Source organism: Bidens hawaiensis, unplaced genomic scaffold (assembly GCF_021521415.1).
Source record: "Bidens hawaiensis isolate Kalapana, Puna unplaced genomic scaffold, B.hawaiensis_p1.1 tig00035126_1, whole genome shotgun sequence".
Classification (NCBI taxonomy): Eukaryota; Viridiplantae; Streptophyta; class Magnoliopsida; order Asterales; family Asteraceae; genus Bidens; species Bidens hawaiensis.
In genome coordinates this window covers 1-17501 of record NW_027496119.1, presented here as the reverse complement: position 1 = coordinate 17501, position 17501 = coordinate 1, and the positions used below count along the sequence as shown (strand labels likewise).

At 31.5% G+C, this 17501-nt stretch overlaps 1 pseudogene across 1 annotated transcript; it reads left to right on the top strand.

Moving 5' to 3' along the window:
• Positions 1-9146: 9146 nt before the first annotated feature.
• LOC143587081 (calcium-dependent protein kinase 9-like) lies at positions 9147-15556 on the top strand (annotated as a pseudogene). Its single transcript, XR_013144812.1, has 8 exons — positions 9147-9953; positions 11332-11475; positions 12565-12717; positions 12817-12932; positions 13739-13898; positions 14384-14511; positions 15047-15146; positions 15226-15556. The product of XR_013144812.1 is annotated as a calcium-dependent protein kinase 9-like (transcript).
• The last annotated feature ends 1945 nt before the right edge of the window (positions 15557-17501 follow it).

Here is a 17501-nt window from a genome sequence, read left to right as displayed (position 1 = left end):
AATAATTCTTGGCTACGACACTGCTCGAATATTCGTACCCGTACTCGTTCAGTACCCGTACCTGTACTCGTATGTGTCTATCAGGTACGGGTACAGATACCCAAATTTACAGATTTTATGTACGAGTATTATGGGTACTGATACCCGTTTAGAATATAAATGGGCTTTTATTAGGTCTCCAACACTAATGGCTTAACTTTCAAGCGAGATTTTCAAGACATAATATATATCAGTTGAATTAGTTCATCCGCTCTTGTTTTTCTATAGATATTGAGGATGCAATAAACAAAGAAAAAGAAAATGAAAAGATTCCTATTGAAGATTAAAGGAATGTTAACTTTCTTTGTACAAGTTAATTTTGTTTTAAACATTTATTATTGGGAGACTTTTTATGTTTTGAAATTCATTACTTGATTATGAATAGATGTTATATTCATATCAAGTTTAGTGAATATTTTTTTTAAATAACAAAGTGGTATCAAAACGAGTACCGTACCCGAAAGTACATGTACCCGTACCCGAACCATAAAATTGGGTACTAGTACGGGTACCCAGATATACTAATATTGTACATGTACAGGTACGAGTACCGATCTCATACCTAAATGCAACTATAAAAAGTTTTTATAAATGGAATGATTTATGAATGTTTATTGGGTATTAGCGGATCATTTTGCATAAATGTTAGTATTTTGGAATGATATTGGTAATGGAACACCGGAAGTCAGCGATGACTTGTACCGACGCTAAAGCAATTAACATAGTTATTGGCATGACCGTTGATATTGGCTAAATCATATATAAATAGAATAAATAATTCTTACCAATTTAAGTAGCTTTCGGGCTGTTTTTATTAAATAATTTGCCTAACTTGTTCGAATATAAATTTTATTGGTTTCGAGTGAAAACGAGCTGAATTGATATATTTCATATTAAAATGGACTCAATTGAAATAACCAAAAATATAAATAGTTATGGTGTGTAAACTAAATTATATTTCTAAGTCAAATTAATTTTTTATATGAATTGGATGAGATAATTGTTAAATGATACTTAAAGTTATACTATGGGTATTTAAATTAAATTTAATTACTACATAACTCTAATTATTGTTTCAACTTGATTTCAGGGTATGCACGTGATATATGACAAGATCCAAATAAATCCTATATGATCGAAATACAAAGAAATAAGAAAAGAGTTGGCTAGATTATTTTCGGTTTGGGCTTTTATGTGATTGGTGGGCTGCAAGAATGAGAGGAAGACCTAATGTATTATAAAATCTTTAAACAACATTATTAAAAGAGAGAAGGGGCAGCCGTGAGCTGTGAGGGAGCCGAAGGCCACACAAACCAGAGAGCAGCCAAGAGGAAGTTTGACCAGGCAACGCAAGAAAGCTAAAAAAAGAGAAGAGGTCGTTGGTTCGAGTGGAGAGCGTCCGGGTTCAACACCTACTCATCATTATTATTGGTTTGAATTTATTATTATCTTTATGGATTCATTATTTGAACCAATTTATTTTATTTTGTTCTTGAGTATGGTTGTTGGCTAAACCTTTAGACTGCCTAGGCTTATGATGAACCATTGTTTGAAGTTTTATTTTATTTGGAATTTGCTTTTCGTTATGGTTTTATGATTCAGTAAATTGTTTGGTTTATTTGATTGATGCATATGTGTACTTGGTTTTGGTTGTTCTAGTTTTATTATTCCACAAAATTCTTGGTGATTGTTTCATATGATAGGATTTTGTTAGGTCATTTACCATGTGTTTTTTACTAGTTTATGATTGAATTCGAATAAGATCATAGGAATAATATTATTAGTCAAACGAATAAAAGTGTGCTGCTAACCTAGAAAGCTGTAAGGTGATAGGTTATTGCTAGATCTTTGTTGATTGAGATTACTAGATTTAGTTCTTCGTAAGGAGTCCGTCTAGGTTTGATTAATTAATATTGTCTAGTGAGTCAATTAAGTTCGTCAAATTATCTTTAATTTCCGCGCTGTAAGGTAGGATTTCACTATAAAGGTACTCTATCATAAGTAATTAAATAACCATAAGGAAGTTTAATATATAAAACTGGTGAGTCTTAAAACTTGTTAGAAATCCATAGGTGTATTCTTGAAGTGTCAAGGGTCCTGTTCGAGTTTTCTTTTAAGTGTCTATTTTACGATCCCAGTTCCATAATAAGCACTTTCCGAATAATTGATAATTAAAACTTTGGGGATTCTAGCCTAAGCGATTTTTCATCATCATTTAAGTCAGTCAAATTTAATTCTCTTGTGTTTTATTAATTGTCTTTTCTTAATTAGTTAATTTATTAGTTTAATATTTAATTATTTTAAACCCCCCCCCCTTAATAATATAAAATAAATAGTCGTGTCAGTTAGTTGAGTCTAATTAGTTAATTTACGTAATCTAAAGAGTCTGTGGGTTCGATATCCGGACTTACTAAACTGTACTAGAGTCGACCGGTACACTTGTCGGTTAGTAGTTTTAGTTAAGTTTACGAGTCTAGAATTTATTACTTAGTGTCTAGATTAGCGTGTTTTTATTTGACTACTTTTAACACATCAACCGTCTTTGAGAATCCTTTACAATTTCGGGGCCCGAGACGAGCATAAAAAATTAAAAAGACATCTGAAATCATGTTTTTAATTATGTGATAAATAATTTGACAATTTTATCAATTGGGTTGTATTTCTAATGCCCAATACAAACCAAAGAAAATAATAATAATAATGATGATGATGATGATGATGATGATGATGATGATGAAAAAGTTACCAAATTAGTACTCATATAACACAATTAAAAGTTTTTTCTATAAAAGTAAAAACACCATCAATAGGGAATAAACCTATGACCTTTGATTCCGTATATTACTACTATTTTCATTGCACCAATGAGTCATTTTATAGACTTGTTTTTTGTAGTTCTATAAAATTATTCGTGAGCTTCTAGTTTATTTGATAAACGTCATATTCAAAACCATGGACATGGAGAATGTAAGTCCTTTAAACGGATCTTTCAATGTGATACCAAACAATCTCGTTGTTAAGCGGAAATTAACAAGAGTTGATTCAATGTTAAATGATTAAACACACGAAGAACACTATTAAGATGCTTCAAAACACACGTATTATTACGTCTAGTGCTTAAACACAATATTACACGATATCTCATTCACCACTATTATGAACGGCCAACCATACAATAGCCTAGATACAATGTATATATAGGCACTACACCCTAACCCAACACAAACCAAAAAGCCCACCGAGATCCAAGAGATCTCGGTTTACATATGAGCCCAAAACAAAGTACAAACCAACTAATGTTAGCCCAACAAAGAAGACACTAGAACTTAGGTTATATTAATAAAAGGACATGTTAATTGTTCTTGTTTTTCTTGTATTTTTTTATCTTCGAACTTGTGTATTTGATGCTTAAATTAATTAATGATAATATTGTCACTTAATAATGTCACATGTGTTTTGAGTAATCTGTACGTCACACTCAGACGTTTTCTCTTAAGTTGGGATGTTACATTTGGTTTATTTAGAGGCTAATTATAAAGGTTTTATGTCAATTTCCTTTTTAGTTTTAAATATTGGTATAAAATATCCCACCAATTTAAACTGTTACATAAAACACATTAGAAAAATAAGTGGGTTAACCGAGTCAACCTGTAAACCTGTCAGGCTAAATTTAACGTGGCCTGTTAGCTAGACGGGATCATGATTCAACCCAAAACTGACCCGAATCTGTGTATACCATAGCAAAGCCTACGAATAGCCTACGAATTTCATGTTACTGTTGTGATGTTTCAAATAATCGCACCATCACTTCTCTATATAAGTTGATATAGTTATAAGTATAAACTTGTGTATTTTAAAAGTTATGTAGTTACCCTTCTACATTTCTCATAATATTTTTGCTTTTTATTTTGATTGGATTTTAGTAAGTACTTGTTTATCTAGCTTGGATTTTTAATTATTGTGACCCTGGCCTACCCTTTACAAAATAATTTATTTCCGTAAAGCTTTAAAGTAGAGAATCAGAAATCAACAGGCAAAGTCAATTATTGATTTTAACTTTATGATGTCTGTCTTATAAGAGGGTAATGCACATGTTCATATATGATTAAAGTGATCTTATAAAAAATTGAAACACATCATAATAAAAGAAACTTAAAACTTCTTTAAAAAAAAGAAACTTAAAACTGGAATCTAGAACTTCCATTCTACAACATTAAAATAAGCTTTATATGGTGGATTTTAAAAGTACAATTTTAGATAGTGCTAAACTTTTATATATACTTGTAAAATGATCATGCATCAACTAGGGACTACATTTGTAATTGGAACTCATCGCTTGAAACTTTTGGTTGCAATCCCCATGTTCTCCGCTGCTCCGTTGCTCATACCTCGGTCTCATTACTGGTGCAAGTATGAACTACATTTGTAATTGGAACTCAGTGCTTGAAACTTTTAATTAGGTTATGTGAACTGATTATCAGTATCTAAACATAGAATAGTGTTTCTTTTAATCTAATTAAAAGGGTAGGTTTGATAGGAAAAAAGGTCAATCACAGATGTGAAATTTGTATTTTTCACACATAAAATACTTTTTATAAACTATTAGCAAATCATTTAAAAAAAACTTTAATCGAGGGGGGGGGGGGGGGTGTCACAAGCAACTAAGAGTATGTTTGGCTTGACTTCTTTACATATCTAGAAAAAAAAGTATATGACCTTTATGTACGTATCAAGTGTATCATTCCCTACCAACGGATTATTAGTTTGCTAAAAGGTTATAACCAAATGGATTTGTAGATTATATAAGGGAAACTAATTTATAATCTATATAAACGAAAACATAAAAATCCTACGTGTCGCTATGTGGTCGCTCCCCCTTTTTTTGGAGTCACCAGATTTGCTTGATTTTTAAATGGAGGCTTCTCATGCATTTGACCCGAATTCATGGGTGTGGGTCTTACCAAACCCAGATATTCCTTAAACGGGTTATAACATCTCATTAAATTAAAAATTATTCTCACCAAAATTATTGATGTAAAAATCCTATAAAATAGGATATACTAAAATTTAATATCTTATTTACTTTTAAAAAAGTATATATATTATTTAAATTAAAAAACCAATTTTATAGTAAAAAAATAAACGGGTCTTCGGTCTCATCAAACCATAAGTATATTATTAATTTTCATAAATATTATTTATAACTAAAAAACCAATTTTATAGTAAAAAAATAAACGGGTCTTCGGTCTCATCAAACATAGGTATATTATTAATTTTCATAAATATTATTTATAACTAAAAAACCAATTTTATAGTAAAAGAAATAAATGGGTCTTAGGTCTCATCAAAACCATATAGCTTTTAAATCGGGTTATAACATCTCATTTATTTGTGAAATAATTTATCACCAAATCATAAGTATATTATTAACTTTCATACAATAAAAAAAATACAAATTCAAAAAATAAATAAATATTAGAACAAATAATATAAAACAACCCCCGTAATACGGGGGATAAAAACTAGTGTATATAGTTCACAAAATCTATTCATCTCACACGTAACAACATTTACAAATCTTTCTTCCAAACTTTTCCTAAACAAATATTTAATCTCACAAATGTTCTTACAATTTAATGTATCATCACCTTTTATATTTATTTTCATAACCACTTTATTTATTGTAGTTAATTTCACAACCACTTTATTTATTTTAATAACTACTTTGTTTATTTACTGATTAACTTAATTTTTAATATCATATAAAATAGAATATATTTAAAATTAAACTTATTACAATTTTAATAATCAATACACGATGTTACACAAAAATTATCAAAAAGTTTATTTCATTTAATATGTTCGGTTAAATAATTATCTTTATACATCACCACTGACACAAAAGGTGTAAATATATCAACGTTAAAACAAAATGTATAAATGTATGTATAATTATATATTATATTGTTCCTAATAAAAAAAATTGATTTTTGATTAATCTAAAACAAAATCCTGACAATCTAAACTCAAAAAACTGCTTCTAGAAGCAGAGGTTACCAGCAGTTGCAGGGAGGTTATGATAACCCATGATTCTCGTACGCATACATCAATTAATTCCCAAGCAGTTTTGTTGAGTTCTTTATAACCCAGCTAATTGAGGCATATCAACATCTACAATCCTTTTCTCCATTCACTTAGTTCACCATTGCATCTATACACCACCATCTGCCTGCATCCAAAGATCCTAACTTCACAAAGATAGTTGATGGAGTCAAAGGTGTTGTTCAAATGGTGTTCTTGCTTATTTTCACCTTTCTACAAACTAGATAGGTTAGGGTTTTGGAAGCTTCAGTACGAATATCACAGTAGGCGATGATGGTATGTACTTCATTTTTCAAGTTCAATTAGTTTGTTTGTTATCTTTCATTTTTTTTGGTTTCATATTAGTTTTTTATTAATATTATTGATGTTTTCTTTCATTTAATATTATATTTACCCAACAAAAAAAACATGATATCAAATATACCCATTTTTATGCTTTTGACATTTATACTCTTCTTTTAAAACCTGCATCAAGATATACACGTTTAAAGTGTAAGGAAAAAAAGAGAAGGATATAATTATTTGTAAATCTTATGCACTCGAATGGGTAAATACAGATTCTTAAATTTCTGAAATGGGTATATTTGGTACTAATTATTTTTATTATGTAAATATTTCAAGGTTATATACAAAATTACCCCTTTCGCTTGATTTTTCACATTAGCCATTAGCTTTATATCATTTTGTATGAGCCAGGTGGGTTAACCTATAACTTTTTTTGTCAAATTATTTGTTTATAAATAACTAATGTGTTATATTTGATTACAAAAGTTATGTTACTTCTGAAATAATCTACTTTTTGAATAAAATTATACATTATCCTTTAGGTAAGTGCTGACCTGTTTTGTTTGAGTTTTACACCCGTTGGATGCAATACCTAACTCATCTATTAAGTGAATACTGACCCAACCTTATTTTACTTTTCATGATTAAACTTAGCATTAGTGACAATTAGCAGGATTAGATAAGTGTTCAATTTTGAGAAAAACAAATGATACAGAGTATGATTACTTACCGACCCATTAGTGCTCCAGGTCTCTCATGACCAAAAAGTTTTTTTTTTCGCTGATCAAATAAATGGCACAATAGTAATATTATGAAGAGGCTGCTGCTCAGGTTTGGTACATCGTTTTTAGTGATTGGTCAAAACTAATTAATTTTAGTGAACATATAAAAAAACAATTTTTTAGTAAATGGGTCAAAAGTTGTAATTTTAATAAATGATTAAATGTGACAAATTTTGAACACGAAATTTTACAATTTTAATTCTGGTGTATTATGAAGTTGATATAGTGATTAAGGATGATCATCTTTGAGTTGAAAATTTACTTTTTCCTCTTTTCTTTATGACTTAGGTAACATCAAATAAGAAGATTATTGTATTACAACTCAGTAATCCACTCAATGATAGGCGTTGGCGGCATGAAGATTGAGCTACGGTGGTGAAGAAATAATGTAATTTTGTGGGAAAAAGGATGAAGAGAATACTAAGCAATCATCAAATGAAATCATTGGAGAATCTTTGAAGTGGATAAGCAAATATTGTGTTTGTTAAAATGTAAAAAAAAAGATGGTTATTATATTATAACATGGTGGACGGGTATAAAACTAGTTTTTACATGTTTTACTTAGAATTGGGTATGTATAAAGTCTTTTTGTATGGATGCTTTGATAACTAATGATTTAATTAAACTGTATATAATTTAAACGTGTCACATAAAACCAATTAGGTTGTTTTAAAAAACGAAAAGCCCACTTTGGGGTGCACATGCTTATAAAGAAATGTCAAAGTCGTCTAGCCACCTCTTACCAACCATTTAACTAAGACTACAAGACGAGGGCACGTTGTAAATAACTAATTGATTTGTTTATATATAAATGATTAATGATTGATAATTAGCAACGACAATGAAATGGAAAAATCTGTATAGCATCATCAAATATTCTTATAAATAAATACACCATCTCTATATTTACTCGTTACACCTTTTCTTTTAACTAGAAAGATGTATTAATTAAATAAAACTTCTAGCAAAAAACTAGACATCGTTATAAATAAGAGTGGAAGTAAAGTAGAGTTTTGACCTAACAAAGCTTCACTCATTTAACCTTTAAACTTGTTAAGATTTTGATGCGTCAAGTTGATTACTATAAAGCTATGTATATCAACTTTTATCTTATGAACTCATTACTTATATTAGTATAATAATATTAATATAATATAAAATAATATAATAAGAAATTATACCGTAAGTATTATTATACGATACAAAATGAGGTATTCGATTAAGTCTCGCTTGTGACAATAAATAGGAGATTTTGGTTGTCTCGGAGTGTTTTTTTACCTACAATGAGTTGTTTACTTTATTTTTCCAGCTTGGAAAACAATGACTCTTCAGGTTAGGTTCTCTTTTAACATAGACATCTCGATGACCATGGATCAACTTCGTTCAACGAAACATAAAACAAATGAAATCTTCCTCTTAGGGCATTCGATTCCGCGAATTGGTAACCCGCTTTGTCGGAGTATACTGTTGTGGCTAGCATTGTTAGGAATGCTGATGGGTTTCTCCATGAGGGTGGCCTTTTGGTCGGGACTGATAAGACATATTGATGTACGAGCCCTTTCGAGAGCGTGCCTGCCTACACCTCATGGTTCCATACCGGAGAAGGGAGATGATCGTGTGAGTCACTATTCTTTCACTAATTCAAATGACCGTTAAAAAATAAATAATACATTATAAAATCATATAAAAACGAGTTATTTAATGAAATAATAATATTTAATATTTGAGAAATAAATATCAGAAATTGAGATGATAAGATATTAGTTGTTTTTAATTGGGTTGCTATCACTTTCATGGTGGTGGCACTTTCACATGTAGACAATAATCCTCCTCTTCCACAAGTCAAATCCATTCAAACCAATAAACAAACGCGTCTGGATATATTCATTCTTCTTACATTATTCAATTCTCAAGATTCAATCAACCCACGTTCTTTCTTCTCTTCTTCCATCTCCATATATTATACTCCATAAAAATCCCACCTTTAAAAAAACTGGGTTTTCATTTTCATGGACTCAATCCCACCAAAACCCCATCTGGGTATCTCAATTTCGATCCAAAAATGGGCGTTTGCATCAGCAAAACCAAGAACCCTTCAAGACCTGACCTGGGTATTCCTTACAATCACAGATCCGACGAGCCAAACATCGTTTACACCAAATCTCCAGCTCCGGCAGACCAAATTCCGGCCAAGAAACCACCGCCGGCACCTAGTCCCAAAAGGGTATTCAAATCAGACTCAATTCTCGGCAAACCATTTGAAGATGTCAAAGAACACTACACCATGGGTAAAGAATTGGGCAGGGGTCAGTTTGGTGTTACATATTCTTGTATACAAATTTCAACTGGTCAAAAGTATGCTTGTAAGTCAATAAGTAAAAAGAAGTTGATTACTAAAGGTGATAAAGAGGATATGAGAAGGGAGATTCAGATTATGCAGCATTTGAGTGGTCAGGCTAATATTGTGGAGTTTAAGGGTGCTTATGAGGATAAGCAGTCTGTGCATTTGGTTATGGAGGTTTGTGAAGGTGGTGAGTTGTTTGATAGGATTATTGCTAAAGGACATTATAGTGAAAGAGCTGCAGCTGGTATTTGTAGATCAATTGTGAATGTGGTTCATGTGTGTCATTTTATGGGAGTCATGCATAGGGATTTGAAGCCTGAAAATTTCTTGCTGTCTGATAAGAGTGAGAAGGCTTTGCTAAAGGCAACTGATTTCGGGTTGTCGGTATTCATTCAAGAAGGTATTTTCTTGATTTTGTTTGTTTTGTTTTTGGATCTTTAAATTGCTTGATTTCAGCTGGTTTTGTGTTAAATCATGGTCACATGATTTGGATTGTTACCCTTTCGATGCTTTGGATTTTATCTGTGTTGATTTTTGGATCTTTAAGAAGAATTATGGCAATTATGTCATTTGATCCTGAAAAATTGTGTACTTGAAAAAGATTATGAAATTAGTCTTCGATGATGGATCTTGAAGTAGAATTCTAGCCAATGAATCCGTTAGTCCTGCTAGATTGTGTGTTAAGTTACGGTTAAATCATATTTTTATATATGGATCTACAAGTAAAGTTTTGGTAATTGAGCCATGTTAACCTACAAATTTGTGTTTTACCTTAAGAAGAATGTCAAATTAGTCTTTATATATGGATCTTGAAGTAGAATTCTAGCACAATAAATATATACGCTTTTAAAATTTTGCGTTATAATACGCGGCTGAATCAATCTGTTCATGGATATTCGAGTAGAATTTATCAAAATGACCCTTGAATCATGCAAGAATGTATCTTACAACAATTGGTTAAATCAGTCTTTATCCATGGATCTTTTAACGAGTCCTTACCCTTTTTACGCCTTTGAGTTATCTGTTTTTTTATATGGACGTTCAAGTATAGTTATGGCAATCCGACCAATTTAATCATGCAATATTGTATTTTTATTAGTGCCTGCAAGATTGTGTCTTTTTATTATTTGATAAGTCACTTTTATCCATGGATTTAAAGTGTATTTTTTAGCAGACAAACCTGATATGGTTTCGTATTTGTTAATTCAGTATTTATCCATGAATCTTGAAGTAGATTTCCAGCAAAAGAACCCTTCAGTCTATCAAGACCCAAATTTTAAATAAAATTTTTATTTCTTGTTTTGGTTACGCAATACGCATTTTAAATGTACATGATCATCATCATCGTACTCAGTATATCCCACCAATAGCAATTCTATGGTAGGGTCTGAGGAGGGTAAGATGTAGACAGCCTTACCTCTATCCCATAGGGATAGAGAGGCTGCTTCCGGTGAGACCCCCGGCTCGATAGTAGTTTTGCATCAAGCCTTGGACATAAGGCACATAGCACTCAATCATCGGGACACCGGCTGATCGGTGCATGTGCCCTTGTCTTTCGGCTATCAACGCCACCACATGATGCCTGATTAACCTTCCGCCACTTTTAACGTTATTTTCACGAGATTAGTAAAATAACGTCAAAATTAGTGCAATTTTACTTTTGCCCACCCGAGGGTTCACACATATATACATTATATGCGCGCACCGCAAGCAGGGCGTATATTAAATGTACATGATGATTTATGCTAATCTTGTGATAATGGAACAAAATATTTCAGGAAAATCATATCGAGATATTGTTGGAAGCGCGTATTACGTTGCACCAGAGGTATTAAAGCGTAAATACGGAAAAGAAATAGATATATGGAGTGCAGGAGTAATGTTGTACATTTTACTCAGTGGTGTACCTCCATTTTGGGCTGGTAAGTTGCAAATCTCACCAAACTTGTTTGGGTCGGTCAAAACTGGTTTGTTGTGTGACCCATAGCCATCTTTTTGACCATTCTTTATAAATAGTTAATGCATTCAATGGTTACAAAAAAAAAACAATAGCATTCAAAATTGATGGTATAACTCTTTGGATAAAAATACTAACGAGGTTGTATAAATTGAGTGTTTGGTGACTTTCAACATGTTTGACCCATTAGGGTTCTTCTTTTAGCTATTTCTATTTGACCTGGTTGAGATAAAACAACCTGAATTGACCCTTTAATAAGAAAACTGGTCAAAACTACTACATTTAATTTATTATGATTACAAAAAGACAACAGGTATTCAAAACTGATGACCTAAATCTTTGAAATATAATATGTGGATGACTTTTAGCATGTTTGACCCATTAGGGTTCTTTTAGCTCTTTCTAATTGACCCATTCATAAGTAAACAGATCAAAACTACTACTTCTAACTTATTTGCTTACAAACATAAAACATGAAGATTTCATCGGTCAATTAAAGGGTCAGAACTAGTCCAAGTTGGAAGATGTCATTGTTTACTACGGGCCTTTAATCTTTCATCCATTTTTTATTAATAATTTGTGTAACTTATGATTACTTAAACAATGTTAATACATTAATAATCTAATTGTTTGAATAAAAATGATTAGGAGGTTGCATACATAAAAATGGGATGTAATTTATACAAAACTTTTTCTCATTTCATGCACAATAGTCATATGTTTTTACAGTATTACCCTCACACTATGTAAGTGGTTAAAAAAATTAATAACATTGGATAAAGGTTAACTGTGTCCAAACATATATAGCTGTGTATAAAGTACTAAAGAAAAGCTCTATACGAATCATATCACACTAAAAGTTGACTTTGAGCAACTTTCATCCTGTTTGACCCTTTGACCCATTGACCCATTTGACCGGTTCTTTAGCTATTTCTATATGACACTAAATAGTTAGAAACACAACTCGATTCTACACGATCATAAGCTAACGGGTTGATTATTTTTATCTGTATTTCATTTCATCATAAACCTTAAAAAACCTACCAAATTGCAGAGACCGAGAAAGGAATATTTGATGAGATTTTGAAAGGAGAGATTGATTTTGAAACTGATCCTTGGCCATCGATTTCGGCTAGTGCCAAAAACCTTGTGCAAAGAATGCTCACACTTGACCCGAAAAAGCGTATAACTTCTGCTCAAGTTCTTGGTATGATTAAATTTTGAATCTTAATTTAATTTGTGAAAATCTTTTACATGTCATAAAAATGATTTTAATAAATATATTTTTTGCCTTTTTTTATTATAGAGCATCCATGGATTAGAGAAGATGGTGAAGCATCCGATAAGCCAATCGATAGTGCAGTTCTTTCAAGGATGAAGCAATTCCGAGCTATGAATAAACTCAAGAAACTTGCTCTCAAGGTTTTTCTATATTATATTGGCTAAAATGGCGGGTTGGGTTGGGTTTACCCGCATTTTAAGTTTTTTAAACTTTTTTCCAATTTGAGCTGACTAAAATGCTAGCCAAATAGATAGGCATGTAAACAAACCGAACGTCCAGTGAACCGTTCGACGAGAAGTTCGTTCATTTATTTAATGAACGAACATGAAAATAAGTTTTTTGATCACTTAAATAAACGAACGAACATGCATGTCCCGTTTGTGAACGTTCATTTATGCTTGCTCATTACGATTGTTTGTTTAAATATTTATTTAGATATACTTTTTATTATATTTTAAAGTCTTTGGTTTGATATCTTTGTTCACTTTTGAACTCTTGGTTGTAATGATGACAGTATTTTAGTCTTTAATTTGGATATTTACATTTACTTTTAATTGGTATTCATTTATATTTGTTCTTTTATTTTTCATTTTTGATATTTATGTTCTTTTGTGTTCGTGAGCCGTTTGATGAGCATAAATGAACCCGAACATGTTCGTATTATTAATGAACAAACACGAACAAGAAATTTGTTTGTTTAAGTGTTCGATTAAAATTAAACGAACTAACACTTACAAATCGATAAATAGACTTACACTTTAGGCATATGGGTAAGGCAACAAAAGGGACGGGTTGGTTAACGGGCTAAATATATCGGTTTGTTTGGCCTGAAGCAATTGTTTTCCTTTTATTTATTTATTTTTTGAATGGTTGGTCTGTGAAATTTGATTATGGGAACTATATTATGTAAATGATGATTTAATTTTTTATGCCTTTTGAAATTCAGGTAATTGCTGAAAATCTATCAACAGAGGAAATCCAAGGACTGAAATCGATGTTTATGAATATGGATACGGATAAAAGTGGCACGATAAGAACTTAAAACCGGGTTGGCTAGACTGGGGTCAAAACTCACTGAGTCAGAAGTTAGACAACTTATGGATGCTGTAAGTTGGTTTGAATTTTTCTTAAGATTCTTTCTTTGTTAAAAACCTTTTCTTTTCTAACATCAAAAAGTACAACCGGATTTTCAAGATTTTAAGAGTTCTCAATTGAAAATAATATTTTTGAAACATGAAAAATGAACTTGAGTTTTTAAGATTTAAATTTCTGTTAAGAACATTATTCAAACATAAAAAATGAAAATGAATCTTCAAGATATAAAGAAGTCTCTGTTAAAAACATTTTTCAAACATAAAAGAATGAACTTGAATATTCATGATTTAAAGAATTCTCTCTATCAAAGTAACATTTCTCGAAAATAAAACATGAACTTGAATTTTCAAGATTTAAAAATTATTGGTTAAAAACATTTTTCAAACATAAAAAATGAACTTTGAATATTCAAGATTTAAAGATTTTTCTGTTAAAATAACATTTCTCAAACATTAAAAGAAGTTAAATTTTCAAGATTTAACGATTTCATTTACAGGCGGATGTAGATGGAAACGGGTCGATTGACTACATTGAGTTCATCACAGCAACAATGCATCGACACAAACTAGAACGTGAAGAAGATTTGTATAAAGCGTTTCAGCATTTTGATACAGATGGCAGCGGGTATGTAATTTAATATGTTAAATATTAAAACAGTATTATTGAAATTTGACTTTTGATGACTCCTACCCCTAAATGGGTAATATGGTGTTAAATGGGTCGTGTTCACGTATTGGTGGGTTGAAGCTGAAAAATTGACACGAACCCAAAAATTGTGTCTGACACATGAACCTGAACACGACATGGGATGACACAAACACGGGCTGTTTAACCACACAAAATTATATTGTTTTATGTTTTTGATATTAATAGTCTCAAAATAACAAAATTTTACAACCAAAGATACAAATCTATGTAAAATAGTTGCATTTTAGAAACTTGATACACGTTTCTTTTTTATCTTTTAAGTTTTGGCATAAAATACCCAATTATTACATAAAAAATATTCTTAAAAAAATTATAAAAATACACGGGATAACGGGTCAACACTTGAACCTATGAAGTTGACCTAAAACGACTGAGACCCTCTTCGTGTTAGAACTGTGTCGTGTTAGATGTTCACACCGTGAACTTAAATAAAAATTTGGTCTATGTTCAGGTTTATTACAAGAGATGAACTAGAAACAGCAATGAAAGAATATGGAATGGGTGATGAGGCAACCATCAAAGAGATTATATCAGAAGTGGATACCGATAATGTGAGCTCTTCTTCGTTGTTTTCTTTTTTAATTGTTTTTATTTATTTAACTTTCAATCTAAATGAAATCATTTTTGCAGGATGGAAAGATAAATTATGAAGAATTCTGCAACATGATGAGAAGTGGAACACAGGGAGGAGCAAAGCTGTTCTAAGACAGTTTCGCTGTGATTAAAAAAGACCCGAGTTACTTTAACTTAATGAGATGTTATGAACCTTGAGCTCGATTCAATCGAAGTCCATGAACGTGGTTCGAACCAGTTATGCGTTTGTTCGGTTGTTGTTAGGGTTTGGGCTTGTATTTTCTTGTGGAATTCTGTAAAAATATGCACAAATGTTCTGTAATCATATTTCTAGTTTCGAGTGTTTGGCCAAAATTTTAAAGTTTGAATGCTATCTAGTTGACTTAAACATGGGTGTCTTATCTAAAGTTTGAACATGTCTCACTTTTTTTTTATTTTGAAAGTTCAATTTTTTGGACATGGTAAGACTTAAGTTATATTATACTATTTGATGTATTGATTTTTGTAAAGAGTTAATAGCCATTTTTGTCCCTGTGGTTTGCTGCTTTCGTCACTTCAGTCCAAAGTTTGAAATTTTGTCAATTTAGTCCTTATAGTTTTAAACATTAGCCAATTACGTCCTCCTGTCTAACGGCATCCAACTAGGCCGTTAGTTTAAGGGGTATTTTTGTCTTTCTCCTGTTTATTTTTAGTTAATGGTCATTTTCGTCCATAGTGGTTTGATACTTTTGCTATTTCAGTCCAAAGTTTGAAAATTTTTCAATTTTATGTTTAATTGAATTCAGTTTTTGTTTTTTGTTTTTTTTTTGCTACTTTTAAGTCCATGATGGAATTCATTGGTAAAGTGGTCAGAGTAATTCCCTAAAATTGAACTATACCGAAAAAGCTAAAATCGTTTCTTTGATTAATGCATAATAGTTAGGGTTTAGAATTAACATATCATAGCAAACATCTGGGTCGAAATCAACATCAAGAGGTCGAATATCCCGCATTTCTATGTTTGCTCAAGAAATTGATGCACTAAATCGCATGTGTGTTCTTCAAATCGTGGTATTGTTCTTGAATTCGTCAAATTCAACCATAGAGTTGTTGTCAATTTGAAGAATTCAAGAACAACACCATGATTTGAAGAACACACATGCAATCTAGTGTATCGATTTCACCATGGGGGGGGGGGGGGGGGGAGTTTATGAAATGGCTAGAAACTAAATAAGAGGGGGGTGATTATTGTTGTCGACAGAGTAAATGTAGACCTGTTTTGGTCGATGCTCGATGATTTTGGGCTTGGATTATGCTCTTAGGAGTTATAGACCAAAACAAAATCACCCCCCCCCCCCCCCCCCCGTGGTCAAGGTAATTACCTGAAACCGCACTATACCGATAAAACTAAAATCGTTTATTTGGTTAATGCATAATAGTTAGGGTTTGGAGATTAACATATCGTAGCAAACATCTTGGATGAAATCAACATTAGGAGGTCGAATATCCCGCATTTTCATGTTTGCTCAAGAAATCGATACACTAGATCGCATGTTTGTTCTTCAAAATCGTAGCGTTGTTCTTGAATTGTTTAAATCAACAACTCTGGGATTGAATTCGACGAATTCATGAACAATACCACGATTTGAAAAACACACATGTGATTTAGTGCATCGATTTTTTGAGCAAACATGGAAATGCGGGATATTCGACCTCTTGATATTGATGTCGACCCAGATGTTTGCTGCGATATGTTAACTCTAAACCCTGACTATTATGCATTAATCAAAGAAACGATTTTAGCTTTTTCGGTATAGTTCGATTTTAGGGAATTACCCTGACTACTTTACCAATGAATTCCATCATGGACTTAGTAGAAAAAGTAGCAAAAAAAAAAAAAAAAAACTGAATTCAACTAAACATAAAATTGAAAAAATTTCAAGCTTTGGACTGAAATAACAAAAGTATCAAACCACAGGGACGAAAATGACCATTAACTAAAAATAAACAGAAGAAAGACAAAAATACCCCTTAAACTAGCGGCCTAGTTGGATGCCGTTAGACGGGAGGACGTAATTGGCTAATGTTTAAAACTATAAGGACTAAATTGACAAAATTTCAAACTTTGGACTGAATTGGCTAAAGCAGCAAACCACAGGGACGAAAATGGCCATTAACTCTTTTGTAAATAAACAAGAAAACATATGTCAAGGTTTCAAATGGGAAAACAAAAGTCATGGAGAATTAGAGAGACCAAATTAGACATTAACAAGACTAGTATAACACTTGAATCATTTTTTATTACATAAAAAATTGTAAATTAAAACCAATTAATAATCCACAATATTCTTCTA